Source organism: Chlorocebus sabaeus, chromosome 11, assembly GCF_047675955.1.
Source record: "Chlorocebus sabaeus isolate Y175 chromosome 11, mChlSab1.0.hap1, whole genome shotgun sequence".
NCBI lineage: Eukaryota > Metazoa > Chordata > Mammalia > Primates > Cercopithecidae > Chlorocebus > Chlorocebus sabaeus.
The window spans coordinates 32663401-32680745 of NC_132914.1; the positions used below are offsets into that span (position 1 = coordinate 32663401).

General features: G+C 42.0%; 1 long non-coding RNA gene across 1 annotated transcript in view; it reads right to left on the reverse strand.

Annotated features, from left to right (window-relative positions):
• The window catches only part of LOC140712847 (uncharacterized), a 35054-nt gene that overhangs the window by 12396 nt on the left and 5313 nt on the right, over nucleotides 1-17345 (reverse strand). The window contains exon 2 of the long non-coding RNA XR_012094652.1: nucleotides 16495-16581. This is a non-coding gene — a long non-coding RNA (uncharacterized lncRNA). The remainder of the gene's footprint in view (nucleotides 1-16494; nucleotides 16582-17345) is intronic.

Sequence of the window (17345 nt, forward strand, 5' to 3'; positions counted from 1 at the left end):
ATGTTAGCCAGGATGGTCTCGATCTCCTGACCTCGTGATCTGCCCACCTCAGCCTCCCAAAGTGCTGGGATTATAGGTGTGAGCCACCACGTCCAGCCAAAATACAGGTCTTAAAGACCTTGCTGATAAAACAGTCTGCAGTAAAGACGCCAGCTAAAACCCAACAAAACCAAGATGGCAACAAGAGTGTCTTCTGATTGTCCTCACTGCTACACTTCCACCAGTGCCATGACAGTTTACAAATGCCATGGCAACGTCAGGAAGTTACCCTTTATGGTCCAAAAAGGGGAAGCATGAATAATCCACCCCTTTTTTAGTATATCATCAAGAAATAACCATAAAAATGGGCAACCAGCAGCCCTCGGGGCTGCTCTGTTCATGGAGTAGCCATTCTTTTATTCCTTTATTTTCCTATTCACTTGCTTTCACTGACTCGCCCTGAATTGTTTCTTATGCAAGATCCAAGAACCCTCTCTTGGGATCTGGATCAGGACTCCTTTCCTGTAACAAAAGGATGTGCTATTTAGCTTTTTGCCTTATTTCCAAGTTTTGGATAATTTTTCTGACCAACACTTGAGAACCTTTAATATATAGTTTTTCTGTTTCTGTTGTCTTCAGTTAGGCCTTTTGGTTCCAATTCTTTAAGATTTAATTCTACCAGTGTTTGCTGAACACATACTGTGGGGAAAAGAAAGAGAGATCAGCCTGTTACTGTGTCTATATAGAAAGAAGTAGACATAAGAGACTCCATTTTGTTCTGTATTTGAGATACTGTTAATCTGTGACCCTACCCCCAACCCTGTCCTTGCAAGAGACATGTGCTGTGGTGACTCAAGGTTTAATGGATTTTGGGCTGTGCAGGATGTGTTTTTGTTAAACAAGTGCCTGAAGGCAGCTTGCTGGTTAAAAGTCATCACCATTCTCTTAATTTCAACTACCCAGGGACACGTACACGGCCAAAGGTCGCAGGGACCTCTGCCTAGGAAAGCTAGGTGTTGTCCAAGGTTTCTCCCCATGTGATAGGCTGAAATAATGCTAAAAGGTTTATGGAGATGTTTGCATATGCATCTCAAGGCACAGCATTTTCCTTTAAACTTATTCATGTCACAGAGGTTTTTGTTCTTATGTCTTACTGCTGATTTCCTCCCTAAAACGATCCTATTGTCCTGCCACTCCCTTATCTTTAAGATGCTAAAGATAATTATCAATAAATACTAAGGGAACTCAGAGACCGGTGCCGGCGTGGGTCCTCTGTAAGCTGAGCGCCAGTCCCCTGGGCCCCCGCTTTTCTTTCTCTATACTTTGTCTCTGTGTCTTATTTCTTTTCTCAAGTCTCTCATTCCACCTAATGAGAAACACCCACAGGTGTGGAGGGGCAGGCCACCCCTTCATCTGGTGCCCAACGTGGAAGCTTTTCTCTAAGGTGAAGGTACGCTGGAGCGTGGTCATTGAGGACAAGTCGACGAGAGACTCCCAAGTACGTCTACAGTCAGCCTTGCGGTAAGCTTGTGCGCTTGGAAGAACCTAGGGTAACAATGGGGCAAACTAAGAGTAAATATGCCTGTTATCGCAGCTTTATTAAAATTATCTTAAAAAGAGGGGGAGTTAAAGTCTCTACGAAAAATCTAATTACGCTATTTCAAACAATAGAGCAGTTTTGTCCATGGTTTCCAGAACAGGGAACTTTAGATCTAAAAGATTGGGAAAAAATTGGCAAAGAATTAAAACAAGCAAGTAGGGAAGGTAAAAACATTCTGCTCACAGTATGGAATGATTGGGTCTTTATTAAAGTAGCTTTAGAACCATTTCAAACAGAAGAAGATAGCATTCCAATTTCTGATGTCCCTAAAAGCTGTGCAGTAGATTGTGAAAAAGAGGCAGGGATAGAATCCCGGAAAGAAAAAGAAAGTTCACATTGTAAATGTGTATCAGAGCCGGTAATGGCTCAGTCAACGCAAAATGTTGACAATAATCAATTACAGGAGGTAGTATATCCTGAAACGTTAAAATTAGAAGAAAAAGATCCAGAATTAGCAGAGCCATCAGAGTCTAAACCACAATGGCCAGCTCCTCTTCCAGCAGCTCAGATGCCTGTAACTTTACAACCGCAAATGCAGGTTAAACAAGTACTAACTCCAAAAGAAGATCAAATAGGAAAAGATTAAGTCTCTGTCATGGCAATGCCAATCCAAATACAGTGTCCACAATATCAGCCCATAGAAAATAAGACCCAGCCACTAGTAGCCTATCAATACTGGCCGCCAGCCGAACTGCAGTATCGGCAGCCCCCAGAAAATCCGTATGGACAGCCAGGAACATTTCCAGCGCCACAGGGCAGGGTGCCATATCAGCTGCTCACCATGAGACTTAATCCTTCAGCACCGCCTAGTACACAGGGTAGTGCGTTACATAAAATTATTGATGAGGCAAGAAAACAAGGAGATATTGAGGTGTGGCAATTCCCAGTAATATTAGAAGCAAGACCACCTGGAGAAGGGGCCCCAGAGGGAGAGCTTCCCCTAGCTGAAGCCAGATATAAGTCCTTTTCTATAAAAATACTAAAAGAAATGAAAGAAGGAGTAAAACAGTATGGACCCAACTCTCCTTACATGAGAACATTATTAGATTCCATTGCTCATGGACATAGACTCATTCCTTATGATTGGGAGATTCTGGCAAAATCCTCACTCTCACCCTCTCAATTTTTACAATTTAAGACTTGGTGGATTGATGGGGCACAAGTACAGGTCCGAAAAAATAGGACTGCCAATCCTCCAATTAACATAGATGCAGATCAACTATTAGGAATAGGTCAAAATTGGAGCACTGTTGACCAACAAGTAATAATGCCAAATGAGGCCATTGAGCAAATCAGGGCTATCTGCCTTTAGGGCCTGGGAGAAAATCCAAGACCCAGGAAGTGCCTGCCCCTCCTTTAATACAATAAGACAAGGCTCTAAAGAGCCCTACCCTGATTTTGTAGCAAGACTTCAAGATGCTGCTCATAAGTCAATTACCGATGAAAATGCCCGTAAGGTCATAGTGGAGTTGATGGCATATGAAAATGCCAATCCTGATTGTCAATCAGCCATTAAGCCATTAAAAGGAAGGGTTCCCGCAGGATCAGAGGTAATCTCAGAGTACGTTAAAGCCTGCGATGGAATTGGAGGAGCTATGCATAAAGCTATGCTTATGGCTCAAGCAATCACAGGAGTAGCTTTAGGAGGACAAGTTAGAACATTTGGGGGAAAATGTTATAATTGTGGTCAAATTGGTCATCTAAAAAAGAATTGCCTAGTCTCAAATAAACGAAATGTAACTTCTCAAGCTACTACAACAACAGATAAAGAGCCACCTGGCCTATGTCCAAGATGTAAAAAGGGAAAACATTGGGGTAATCAATGTCATTAAAGTTGGAAACAGTGAGATAAAAAAAACAGGAGGGTTCGGAAGCACTGATCAGACAGGAAAGGCTGCATATTGGGCAAGTCTGGTCTCTGAGAGCAGACCTGTGTGTAAGGCCATTATTCAAGGAAAACAATTTGAAGGGTTGGTAGACACTGGAGCAGATATCTCTGTCATTGCTTTAAATCAGTGGCCAAAAATTTGGCCTAAACAAAAGGCTGTTACAAGACTTGTTGGCATAGGCACAGCTTCAGAAGTATATGAAAGTACAATGATTTTACATTGTTTAGGACCAGATAATCAAGAAAGTACTGTTCAGCCAATGATTACTTCAATTCCTGTTAATCTATGGGGTCGAGATTTATTACAACAATGGGGTGCGGAAATCATTATGCCCGATCCATTATACAGCCCCACGAGTCAAAAGATCATGACTAAAATGGGATATATACCAGGAAAGGGATTAGGAAAAAACAAAAATGGCATTAAAGTCCCAATTGAGACTGAGAAAAATCAAGAAAGAAAAGGAATAGGGTATCCTTTCTAGGGGCGGCCACTGTAGAGCCTCCTAAACCCATTCCATTAACTTGGAAAACAAAGAAACCAGTATGGGTAAATCAGCGGCCGCTACCGAAGCAAAAACTGGAGGTTTTACATTCATTAGCAAAGGAACAATTAGAAAAGGGACACATTGAGCCTTCATTCTCACCCTGGAATTCTCCTGTATTTGTAATTCAGAAAAAATCAGGCAAATGGTGTATGTTAATGGACTTAAGAGCCGTAAATGCTGTAATTCGACCCATGGGGCCTCTTCAACCCGGATTGCCCTCTCCGGCCATGATCCCAAAAGACTGGCCTTTAATTATAATTGATCTTAAGGACTGCTTTTTTACCATTCCTCTGGCAGAGCAAGATTGTGAAAAATTTGCCTTTACTATACCAGCCATAAATAATAAAGAACCAGCCACCAGGTTTCAGTGGAAAGTACTACCTCAGGGAATGTTTAATAGTCCAACTATTTGTCAAACTTTCGTAGGTCAAGTCCTTCAACCAGTTAGAGACAAATTTTCAGATTGTTATATCATTCACTATATTGATGATATTTTATGTGCTGCAGAAACAAGAGAAAAATTAATTGACTGTTACACATTTCTGCAAGCAGAGGTTGCCAACGCAGGACTAACAATAGCATCTGATAAGATCCAAACCACTGCTCCTTTTCATTATTTAGGGATGCAGATAGAAAATAGAAAAATTAAGCCACAAAAAATAGAAATAAGAAAAGATACATTAAAAACATTAAATGACTTTCAAAAATTGTTAGGTGATATTAATTGGATTCAGCCAACTCATGCCATGTCAAATTTGTTCTCTATTCTAAGAGGAGATCCAGACTTAAATAGTAAAAGAATATTAACCCCAGAGGCAACAAAAGAAATTAAATTAGTGTAAGAAAAAATTCAGTCAGCGCAAATAAGTAGAATAGATCCCTTAGCCCCACTCCAACTTTTAATTTTTGCTACTGCACATTCTCCGACAGGCATCATTATTCAAAATACTAATCTCGTGGAGTGGTCATTCCTTCCTCACAGTACAATTAAGACTTTTACATTGTACTTGGATCAAATAGCTACATTAATTGGTCAGGCAAGATTATGAATAATAAAATTGTGTGGTAATGACCCAGACAAAATAGTTGTTCCTTTAACCAAGGAACAAGTTAGGCAAGCCTTTATCAATTCTGGTGCATGGCAGATTGGCCTTGCTGATTTTGTGGGAGTTATTGATAATCACTACCCAAAAGCAAAAATCTTCCAGTTTTTAAAATTGACTACTTGGATTTTACCTAAAAATTACCAGACATGAACCTTTAAAAAATGCTCTGACAGTATTTACTGATGGTTCCAGCAATGGAAAAGCAGCTTACACAGGACCAAAAGAGCGAGTAATCAAAACTCAGTATCAATCAGCTCAAAGAGCAGAGTTGGTTGCAGTCATTACAGTGTTACAATGTCCGGAGCTGCGTGGCCCGGCCATAGCGATTATAACTGACGACTGACACCTGAGCTCTATACATTTCCACTTTATGCCTCCTCCCTAGATTTACTTTCTTCCTTGTTCTGCTGTCTCATACGCCAATACAAAATGGCACTCTTCCGGGTTCTTCATCACCCATTTTCCCACGCCCAGGAAAATGATCAACTTACAGCGCAGGCGCCATCCTGCGCCTGGGAAAATTACCAACCGACGGCGCAGGCGCAACATGACGTCCGACCGAAGAAACCAATACCTACCTGGCCACACCCACTGCAGGGCCACCATCATCGCCCTGGCCCAACCTCCACCCTGCCAGTCTATATAAGGCATTACACTGCCACCAATAAACGAGACTTGATCAGGATACTGTCTTGTCTCCATTTCTCATGTCTCTTGTCCCCCCGAGTTCCCACTCCCTCTTCTAGGGCCTACATTGACGATCCCACGGGTCGGGACACGTGGTGCCTCAACGTGGAACCTGGAAATGAGGGATTCCATGTGGAAGAGGACGTGAAAGAACGGTCGACCGTCAGGGTGAAACTAAACTCCTCCGATCACCGCGGGAACCTGCCGCGTCAGAATCGAAGGTAAGTGACGCATCCGAAATGGGACAAGAATTAAGTCAACATCAAATCTATGTAGGACAATTAAAAGAGGCTTTAAAGATACGAGGAGTAAAGGTTAAAGGTAATGATTTGTTTAAATTTTTTGACTTTGTAAAAGACACCTGCCCTCCTCCCCCAAAAAGGTTTTGTTGCCTTATTATGATGCCATAGCTGATCTAATTATCTTGGGAAGAAAAAACAGTAGAAAATACTTTGGAATAGAACCCTCTACCATTATACAGCCCTACACTCAATCACACATCCATTGGCTGTTACAAAATACAGAAACCTGGCCAATTGCTTGCACTTCTTACACTGGCACAATTGACAACCATTACCCACCTAACAAACTCATTCAATTTTGCAAACTTCATGCGTTTGTATTTCCTCATATTACCAGTAAGGAACCTCTCAATGACGCATTACTAATTTTCACTGATGGATCTTCCACAGGACTTGCTGCTTACACCTACAATAATACAATTGTCAAATTCCAAACCACTTATACATCAGCTCAGCTAGTCGAATTACAAGCTATAATTGCAGTATTATCAGCTTTCCCTTGTCATCCACTTAATATTTACACAGACATCGCCTACCTGGCTCATTCAATACCTCTCTTAGAGACCATGCCACAAATTAAACATATTTCAGACACAGCTAACCTATTTCTACAATGTCAACAACTTATTCAAAAAAGGACTACTCCCTTTTTCCTTGGACATATTAGAGCACATTCAGGATTACCAGGACCTTTAGTACAAGGTAATTCAACAGCTGACATGGCAACAAAAACCATAGCCACAGTCACTACAGCCCCTATCCACATCTCTGATGGGGGAGGTCCATTAGACACCACAAGAATTAAAACTGTTCAGAAAAAACTAGAAGAAATTCATAAAGCCCTGTATCCTGAAATTCAATATCACCCTTTGGCCCTGCCTAAGGTTAGAGATAATCTTATGATCGATGCTCTAACTTTTGATATCCTTAATGCCACTTACAACTTACTCCAAATGCCCAATACAAGCCTTGCCCACGATTGTTGGCTTTGTTTAAAAATGGGTCCCCCTACTCCTCTCGCTATACCTAACTTTTCATTATCCTATGTCAATTACTCAGGTGAGTCCTTGGTCAATAACTCCTGTCCAATTATCTCTCCCCTCTTAGTTCAACCAATGAAGTTTTCTAATTCTTCTTGCCTCTTTTCACCCTCTTACAATAGCTCTGAAGAAATCGATCTAGGTTATGTTGTATTCAATAACTGTACCTCCATAATCAATGTCACCAGCCCCTTGTGTGCTATAAATGGCTCGGTTTTCCTCTGTGGAAACAACATGGCATATACTTATCTACCCACAAATTGGACAGGGCTTTGTGTTCTAGCCACTCTTCTCTCCGACATTGATATCATCCCTGGAGATGAACCTATCCCCATCCCTGCTGTTGAGCATTTTATATGTAGACCAAAACGGGCCATACAATTTATTCCCTTGTTGGCCGGACTGGGAATCACCACTGCATTTACAACAGGAGCTACAGGCCTAGGAGTCTCACTAACCCAATATACTAAATTATCCAATCAATTAATTTCCAATGTACAAACCTTATCCAGTACTATACAAGATCTACAAGATCAGGTAGACTCATTAGCTGAAGTAGTTCTCCAAAATAGAAGAGGTCTAGACTTACTAACAGCAGAACAGGGAGGGATCTGTTTGGCTCTACAGGAAAGATGCTGTTTTTATGCTAACAAATCCGGGATCGTTAGAGACAAAATAAAGACCTTACAAGAAGAGCTAGAAAAACGCAGAAAAGACCTGGCCACCAATCCGCTTTGGACTGGACTCCACGGACTTCTCCCTTATCTCCTACCATTTTTAGGTCCTTTACTTACCCCTCTACTCTTTCTCACTCTTGGGCCTATAATCCTTAATAAGCTTATGGCATTCGTCAGACGACAAATCGAGGCCTTCCAGGCCAAGCCTATACAGGTCCATTATCATCGCCTTGAGATGTCTGAACATGGTGAGTCTTATCCACCCTTATAAGACCACCTCCCCTGTGAGCTGAACTGGACAGTCAATGACGGGTAAGAGGACACCACCCCCAATTAAGCCTAAGACAGGAGGGCCGCCCTTGCTGCTACCTAATCCCATGACGGGCTTAAAAGGTGGGGATGAGTTGACCCAACCTAAGACAGGCGCAGTTCCCGAGGGGCTATCTCTCATCATGAAATAACAAAAAAGGGGGACCTGTCCGGAGCTGCGTGGCCCGGCCATAGCGATTATAACTGACGACTGACACCTGAGCTCTATACATTTCCACTTTATGCCTCCTCCCTAGATTTACTTTCTTCCTTGTTCTGCTGTCTCATATGCCAGTACAAAATGGCGCTCTTCCGGGTTCTTCATCACCCATTTTCCCGCGCCCAGGAAAATGATCAACTTACAGCACAGGCGCCATCCTGCGCCTGGGAAAATTACCAACCAACGGCGCAGGCGCAACATGACGTCCGACCGAAGAAACCAATACCTACCTGGCCACACCCACTGCAGGGCCACCATCATCGCCCTGGCCCAACCTCCACCCTGCCAGTCTATATAAGGCATTACACTGCCACCAATAAACGAGACTTGATCAAGATACTGTCTTGTCTCCATTTCTCGTGTCTCTTGTTCCCCCGAGTTCCCATTCCCTCTTCTAGGGCCTACATTGACAATCCTGTGGGTCGGGACATTACAAGATTTTAATCAACCTGTTAATATTATATCAGATTCTGCATATGTATACAGGCTACAAGGGATGTTGAGACAGCTCTAATTAAATATAGCATGGATGATCAGTTAAACCAGTTGTTCAATTTATTACAACAAACTGTAAGAAAAAGGAATTTTCCATTTTATATTACTCATATTCGAGCACACACTAATTTACCAGGACCTTTAACTACAGCAAATAAACAAGCTGACTTACTGGTATCCTCTGCATTCTTAAAAGCACAAGAACTTCATGCTTTGACTCATGTAAATGCAGCAGGGTTAAAAAACAAATTTGATGTCACATGGAAACAGGCAAAAGATATTGTACACCATTGCACCCAGTGTCAAGTACTACACCTGCCCACTCAAGAGGCAGGAGTTAATCCCAGAGGTCTGTGTCCTAATGCATTATGGCAAATGGATGTTACCCATGTACCTTCATTTGGAAAATTATCATATGTTCATGTAACAGTTGATACTTATTCACATTTCATATGGGCAACATGCCAGACAGGAGAAAGTATTTCCCATGTTAAAAAACATTTATTATCTTGTTTTGCTGTAATGGGAGTTCCAGAAAAAATTAAAACTGACAACGGACCAGGTTATTGTAGTAAAGCTTGCCAAAAATTCTTAAATCAGTGGAATATTACACATACAACAGGAATTCCTTATAATTCCCAAGGACAGGCCATAGTTGAAAGAACTAATAGAACACTCAAAACTCAGTTAGTTAAACAAAAAAAGGGGTGAGACAGTAAGGAGTGTACCACTCCACAGATGCAGCTTAATCTAGCACTCTACACTTTAAATTTTTTTAACATTTATAGAAATCAGACTACTACTTCTGCAGAACAACATCTTACTGGTAAAAAGAACAGTCCATATGAAGGAAAACTGATTTGGTGGAAAGACAACAAAAACAAGACATGGGAAATAGGGAAGGTGATAACCTGGGGAAGAGGTTTTGCTTGTGTTTCACCAGGAGAAAATCAGCTTCCTGTTTGGATACCCACTAGACATTTGAAGTTCTACAATGAACCCATCGGAGATGCAAAGAAAAGCACCTCCACGGAGATGGAAACACTGCAATCAAGCACCATTGACTCACATGATGAACCAAGAGGTGATATCAGAACAGATGAAGTCACCATGCACCAAGAAGGCGGAGCTGCCGACCTCAGCACAGTTAAAGAAGCTGACCCGTTAGCTGGAAAAAGCCTAGCTAGCACAAAGGTGACACAAACCCCAGAAAAAATGCTGCTTACAGCTTTAATGATGGTATCAATGGTGGTAAGTCTCCCCATGCCTGCAGGAGCAGCTGTAGCTAATTATACCTACTGGGCCTATGTGCCTTTCCTGCCCTTAATTCGGGCAGTTACATGGATGGATAATCCTATTGAAGTATATGTTAATAATAGTGTGTGGGTACCTGGTCCCACAGATGATCGTTGCCCTGCCAAACCAGAAGAAGAAGGAATGATGATAAATATTTTCATTGGGTATCGTTATCCTCCTATTTGCCTAGGGAGAGCACCAGGATGTTTAATGCCTGCTTTTCAAAATTGGTTGGTAGGAGTACCTACTGTCAGTCCCGCCAGTAGATTTACTTATCACATGGTAAGCGGAATGTCACTCAAACCACAGGTAAACTATTTACAAGACTTTTCTTATCAAAGATCATTAAAATTTAGGCCAAAAGGGAAACCTTGCCCCAAGGAGATTTCCAAAGAATCAAAAGATTTAGTTTGGGAAGAATGTGTGGCTGATAGTGCGGTGATATTACAAAACAATACATTTGGAACTGTTATAGATTGGGCACCTCGTGGTCAATTCTACCACAATTGCACAGGACAAACTCAATTCTGTTCCAGTGCACTAGTGAGTCCAACTGTTGATAGTGACTTAACGGAAAATTTAGACAAACATAAGCACAAAAAATTACAGTCTTTCTACCCTTGGATATAGGGAGAAAAGGGAATCTCTACTCCAAGACCAAAAATGATAAGTCCTGTTTTTGGTCCTGAACATCCAGAATTATGGAGGCTTACTGTGGCTTCATACCGCCTTAGAATTTGGTCTGGAAATCAAACTATAGAAACAAGAGATTATAAGCCATTTTACTCTATCAACCTAAATTCCAGTCTAACAGTTCCTTTACAAAGTTGTGTAAAGCCCCCTTATATGTTAGTCATAGGAAATATAGTTATTAAACCAGACTCCCAAACTATAACTTGTGAAAATTGCAGATTGTTTACTTGCATTGATTCAACTTTTGATTGGCAGCACCGTATTCTGCTGGTGAGAGCAAGAGAAGGCGTGTGGATCCCTGTGTCCATGGACCTGTTGTGCCCAGACCGTTTGTTCCCCAAAGAAGACCACCAGAGTCCAGAGTCAAAGCCAAGCGGCAAGGATCTTTACTACAAGTTCGAACCTGGTCCCTCCATTCCACAGCATACAAGAGGGCCTCGAACAATGTGAGTGTTTGCTTTTTATAGCCCGAAAGTTACAGGGGAACAAAGGAATTCTTTTGGTTCCCGCGCTTTCAGTAAAACTTTGAACGGCTGCCTCCTTATCGGAGACTTTCCAGGTGGTGTTTGTACTGGGCTCAGGAAGTTTGAGAGATATATGGTGATATGTGGTGGGATGGGAGGATGGGATGTGTTTGTACTGGGCTTGTTTGTTTTGAGCCCGGGGCTGAGGAATGTGCCTGATTTCTTTTCAGACCCACCATGGGAGGCCTCACCATCCATCCTTTTTTTTTTTTTTTTTTTTTTTTTTTTTTTTGAGACGGAGTCTCGCTCTGTCGCCCAGGCTGGAGTGCAGTGGCCGGATCTCAGCTCACTGCAAGCTCCGCCTCCCGGGTTCATGCCATTCTCCTGCCTCAGCCTCCTGAGTAGCTGGGACTACAGGCGCCCGCCACCTCACCCGGCTAGTTTTTTTGTAGTTTTAGTAGAGACGGGGTTTCACCGTGTTAGCCAGGATGGTCTCGATCTTCTGACCTCGTGATCCGCCCGCCTCGGCCTCCCAAAGTGCTGGGATTACAGGCTTGAGCCACCGCGCCCGGCCCATCCATCCATATTTTGACTGAAGTATTAAAAGGCGTTTTAAATAGATCCAAAAGATTCATTTTTGCTTTAATTGCAGTGATTATGGGATTAATTGCAGTCACAGCTATAGCCACTGTGGCAGGAGTTGCATTGCACTCTTCTGTTCAGACAGTAAGCTTTGTTGACAATTGGCAAAAGAATTCCACAAGGTTGTGGAATTCACAATCTGGTATCGATCAAAAATTGGCAAATCAAATTAATGATCTTAGACAAACTGTCATTTGGATGGGAGATAGACTCATGAGCTTGGAACATCGTTTCCAGTTACAGTGTGACTGGAATACGTCAGATTTCTGTATTACACCCCAAGTTTACAATGAGTCTAAACATCACTGGGACATGGTTAGACGCCATCTACAGGGAAGAGAAGATAATCTCACTTTAGACATTTCTAAATTAAAAGAACAAATTTTTGAAGCCTCTCAAAGTCACTTAAATATTGTGCCTGGAGCTGAGGCGTTAGATCAAGTGGCAAAAAATCTTTATGGATTAAACTCCACGACTTGGATTAAGTCTATTGGAAACTCTACTGCAGTAAATTTTGGAATTATGTGTCTCTGTTTAATCGGCTTGTTTTTAGTGTGCCGGACCAGTCGAAGAATCCTGCGTCAGAATCGAGAGAACGAACAAGCCTTCATCGCCATGGCACATTTATATAGAGGAAAAGGGAGGGGAAAATGTTGCGGGAAGCAGAGACCTTGAACACAGGGACTGGCTGAAGCCACGGCAGAAAAACATAAAATGTGAAGATTTCATGGACATTTATTTGTTCTCCAAAATTAATACTTTTGTAATTTCTTATGTCTCTCTTTACTTTAATCTCTTAAATTCCATCATCTTTTTTGTAAACTGAGGTGGGTATATGTCACTTCAGGACCCTGTGATGATTGCCTTAAACTGCACAAATTGTTTGTGGAGCATGTGTGTTTGAACAATATGAAATCTGGGCATCTCGAAGAAAGAATAAGATAACAGCAATGTTCAGGGAACAAGAGAGGCAACCTTGAACTGGCCGCCGGTGAGCCGGACGGAACAGAGCCATATTTCTTCTCTTTTCCTATGCAAATAGCAGAAATATTGCTGAATTCTTTTTCTCAGCAAGGAACATCCCTGAGAAAGGGAATGCGCTCTGAGGGTAGGCCTATAAACGACCCCCTTGGAGGCGTGCTGCCTTTTACGGTTGAAGCCGAAGGGATGAAATAAGCCCCGGCCTCCTGTAGTGCTCCCAGGCTTATTAGGACGAGGAAATTCCCACCTAATAAATTTTGGTCAGACAGGTTGTCTACTCTCAAACTCTGTTTTCTGATAGGATGTTATCAATGACTATGCATGCCCAAAATTTCATTTTTAATTTTAATTTTAACGCCATCCTGTGATCTCATCCTGCCTCCACTTGCTTTGTGATATTCTATTACTTTGTGAAGTATGTAATCTTGGTGTCATGATGACAATGGTGGTTTTGTTGAAAAGAAAAGGGGGAAATGTGGGGAAAAGAAAGAGAGATCAGCCTGTTACTGTGTCTATATAGAAAGAAGTAGACATAAGAGACTCCATTTTGTTCTGTATTTGAGATACTGTTAATCTGTGACCCTACCCCCAACCCTGTCCTTGCAAGAGACATGTGCTGCGGTGACTCAAGGTTTAATGGATTTTGGGCTGTGCAGGATGTGTCTTTGTTAAACAAGTGCCTGAAGGCAGCTTGTTGGTTAAAAGTCATCACCATTCTCTTAATTTCAACTACCCAGGGACACGTACACGGCCAAAGGTCGCAGGGACCTCTGCCTAGGAAAGCTAGGTGTTGTCCAAGGTTTCTCCCCATGTGATAGGCTGAAATAATGCTAAAAGGTTTATGGAGATGTTTGCATGTGCATCTCAAGGCACAGCATTTTCCTTTAAACTTATTCATGTCACAGAGGTTTTTGTTCTTATGTCTTACTGCTGATTTCCTCCCTAAAACGATCCTATTGTCCTGCCACTCCCTTATCTTTAAGATGCTAAAGATAATTATCAATAAATACCAAGGGAACTCAGAGACCAGTGCCGGCGTGGGTCCTCTGTAAGCTGAGCACCGGTCCCCTGGGCCCCCGCTTTTCTTTCTCTATACTTTGTCTCTGTGTCTTATTTCTTTTCTCAAGTCTCTCGTTCCACCTAACGAGAAACATCCACAGGTGTGGAGGGGCAGGCCACCCCTTCACATACTATGTACCAGAAGCTACTGCAATGAATAGAACCTAGCCCTCACCTTCACATTTTGTGAGGAACTCAAATGTGTGACTGCGAAGGGTTTTCTTTTAGAGGAGAACTTCAAGTCCAATCTAAGGAAGATATCCTAGATATGTGAAGACTGAAGGCAGGGGAGAAAGAGAAATGAGACATGTTAATAGTTGCTAGAGGGAAACATGTGAATTTGTTTTGGGGACTCTTTGGGTTTAACAAAATCACTTTGGCTGGGCACGGTGGCTCACACCTGTAATCCCAGCACTTTGGGAGGCTGAGGCAGGCGGATCATGAGGTCAGGAGTTTGAGACCAGCCTGACCAACATGGTGAAACCCGTCTCTATTAAAAAATAGAAAAAAATTAGCCGGGCGCAGTGGCGGGCGCCTGTAGTCCCAGCTACTCGGGAGGCTGAGGTAGGAGAATGGCGTGAACCCGGGAGGCGGAGCTTGCAGTGAGCCGAGATTGCGCCACTGCACTCCAGCCTGGGCGACAGAGCGAGACTCCGTCTCAAAAAAAAAAAAAACAAAAACAAAAAAAAAAAAACAAAAAAAAGAAAAAAAAAGAAAAAGAAAATCACTTCAATGGGTCTTTTGATTGTGAAAAAGTGAAGACAAAGTCCTATTTTTAAAAGGAAACGTTTCAAGTGAAGACAGCTCTGATTTTTTATCTTGCCCAAATTCCTATCTAAGAGGTCTGGGAAATCATGCCCTACAAACTATAAATTCTCATCAGATGGGTTTTATTTAACCTTATATATCATGATTTACTTTCCAGTCTGACTCAGGCATAACATTATGTGACAAAGAAGAAAATCAAAATCTTTTATCCCAAAACATGTTTCTTTGCCATATTTTGAAATGGCCCTGCAAGCCATCCTTTGTGGGGGAAATTTTGCATCTGTAAGGAATCTCTATTAACATAGCTAGATCTTTTCCTTCCAGGCCCTCCCTGTCCTGAAGAGATTAACTGAGAGTCTAGCACCTTTTAAAGGTCTGAATAGGAAACATTTGCCATCCATTGTCTCTAATGGCAGCCACTATGAAACTTCAAAAGAACCTCAGTCTCCATAATCTTTTTTCTTAACCCGAACATTTCCTTGCTATTAATTCCAGGTCTTTTAAAATTTTTGTTTATTTATTTATTTTTTGAGACGGAGTCTCACTCTGTTGCTCAGGCTGGAGTGCACTGGCGCTATCTCGGCTCAGTGCAACCTCCGCCCCCTCCAGTTTAAGCGATTCTCCTGCCTCAGCCTCCCGAGTAGTTGGTATTACAGGCACCTACCACCACACCTGGCTAATTTTTGTATTTTTAGTAGAGATGGGGTTTCACCATCTTGTCCAGGATTGTCTTGAACACCTGACTTTGTGATCCACCTGCCTTGGCCTCCTAAAGTGCTGGAACTACAGGCTTGAGCCACCGCACCTGGCCAATCCCAGGTCTTTAGACAAACTCAACCAATTGTAAACCAGAAAATGTTTAAATTTACCTATGGCCTAGAAGCCCCCACCTTGCTTTGAGTTGTCCTGCCTTTCTGGACCAAACCAATGTATTTCTCAAATGTATGTGATTGATGTCTCATGCCCTCCCTAAAATGTGTAAAACCAAGTTGCACCCCAACCGCCTTGGGCACATGTCCTCAGGACCCCCTGAAGGCTGTGTCACAGACCATGGTCACTCGTATGTGGCTCAGAATAAATCTCTTAGAATATTTTACAGAGTTTGACTCTTTTCGTTGACACAAGCAATACGAAGGTAAACTGTTCTGCTCAGGATCGTAAAACCTTGTCTTTTTTTTTTGAAGACGGAGTCTTGCTCTGTTGCCCAGGTTGGAGTGCAGCGGTGTGATCTTGGCTCACTGCAATCTCTGCCTCCCAGGCAGGCCTCTCCTGCCTCAGCCTCCTGAGTAGCTGGGACTGCAGGTGTGCACCATCACGCCCAGCTAATTTTTGTATTTTTAGTAGAGACAGGGTTTCACCATGTTGGCCAGGCTGGTCTCAAACTCCTGACCTCAGGCAACCTGCCCACCTCGGCCTCCCAAAGTGCTGCGATTACAGGCATGAGCCACCAGGCCCGACCAAAACCTTGTCTTTTTATTGTGCCTCGTTTCAGTAATAAATATGTTGTAAGACACTTTTCACTACACACAAGTACTTACACACACAATATACAAAAATCAATAAAATGCTTCCATTGAAGCACACAGGAGTGGTAAAAGAAAAATAATTTATATTAAAAATAATATATACGGTCAGCAAACCATGTGGATTCAATCAACTGTTGATGAAAAATATTTGAAAACATAACAATAGAACAATAAAAATGATACGAATAAACAATACAGCATAACAACGACTTACATAGCATTTCATTGTATTAGGTGTTATCAGTAATCTGGAGATGATTTAAAGCAGGGGTATCCGATCTTTCGGCTTCCCTGGGCCGCACTGGAAGCAAAAGAATTGTCTTGGGTCACACATAAAATATACTAACAGTAATGATAGCTGATAAGCTAAATACATATATATAGCAAAAAAAAACTCATAATGTTTGAAGACAGTTTACGAATTTGTGTTGGGCCACATTCACAGCTGTCTTGGGCTGTGGGTTGGGCAAGCTTGATTTAAAGGACACAAGAAGATGTGTGTAAGTCATATACAAATACTATGCCATTTTATATAAGGGACTCAAGCATTTACAAATTTTTGGTATCCTTAGGGGCCCTGGGACCCCCTGTTGGATGCATTACTTGGGTGTGATAACACCAGAAGGCATAATGAATAGTGAGATGCTTGGGCCTCTATGTTGGGGACGAAGCTCTGATTTTTTTTTGCCCAAATTCCTATCTAAGGAGTCTGAGGAGTCATGCCCTACAAATTATCAATTCTCATCAGTGCTGGGATTACAGGCGTAAGCCACTGCGTGTTTTTAATTTCTTTAACGATATTTTCATTGTATTTTTTGTTACTTCAAGGAAGCACAAATTCTTTTTAAAAGTATTTTTTATTTTAAAGTATCAGTGATGGAGGCTTGATAAATTCTTGGAGCAAGAACTTATTTTCTCAGAAAAACGGTAATGATGGGCTATGGAAACCTTGTCTATGGTAATCTGTGTTACAATATATTCTCAAAAGTTCTAAGTAGATTATGCCCTCCTAGAGACTGCAGTTGACCCTTGAACAACGTGAGTTTGAACCATGTGGATCCACAT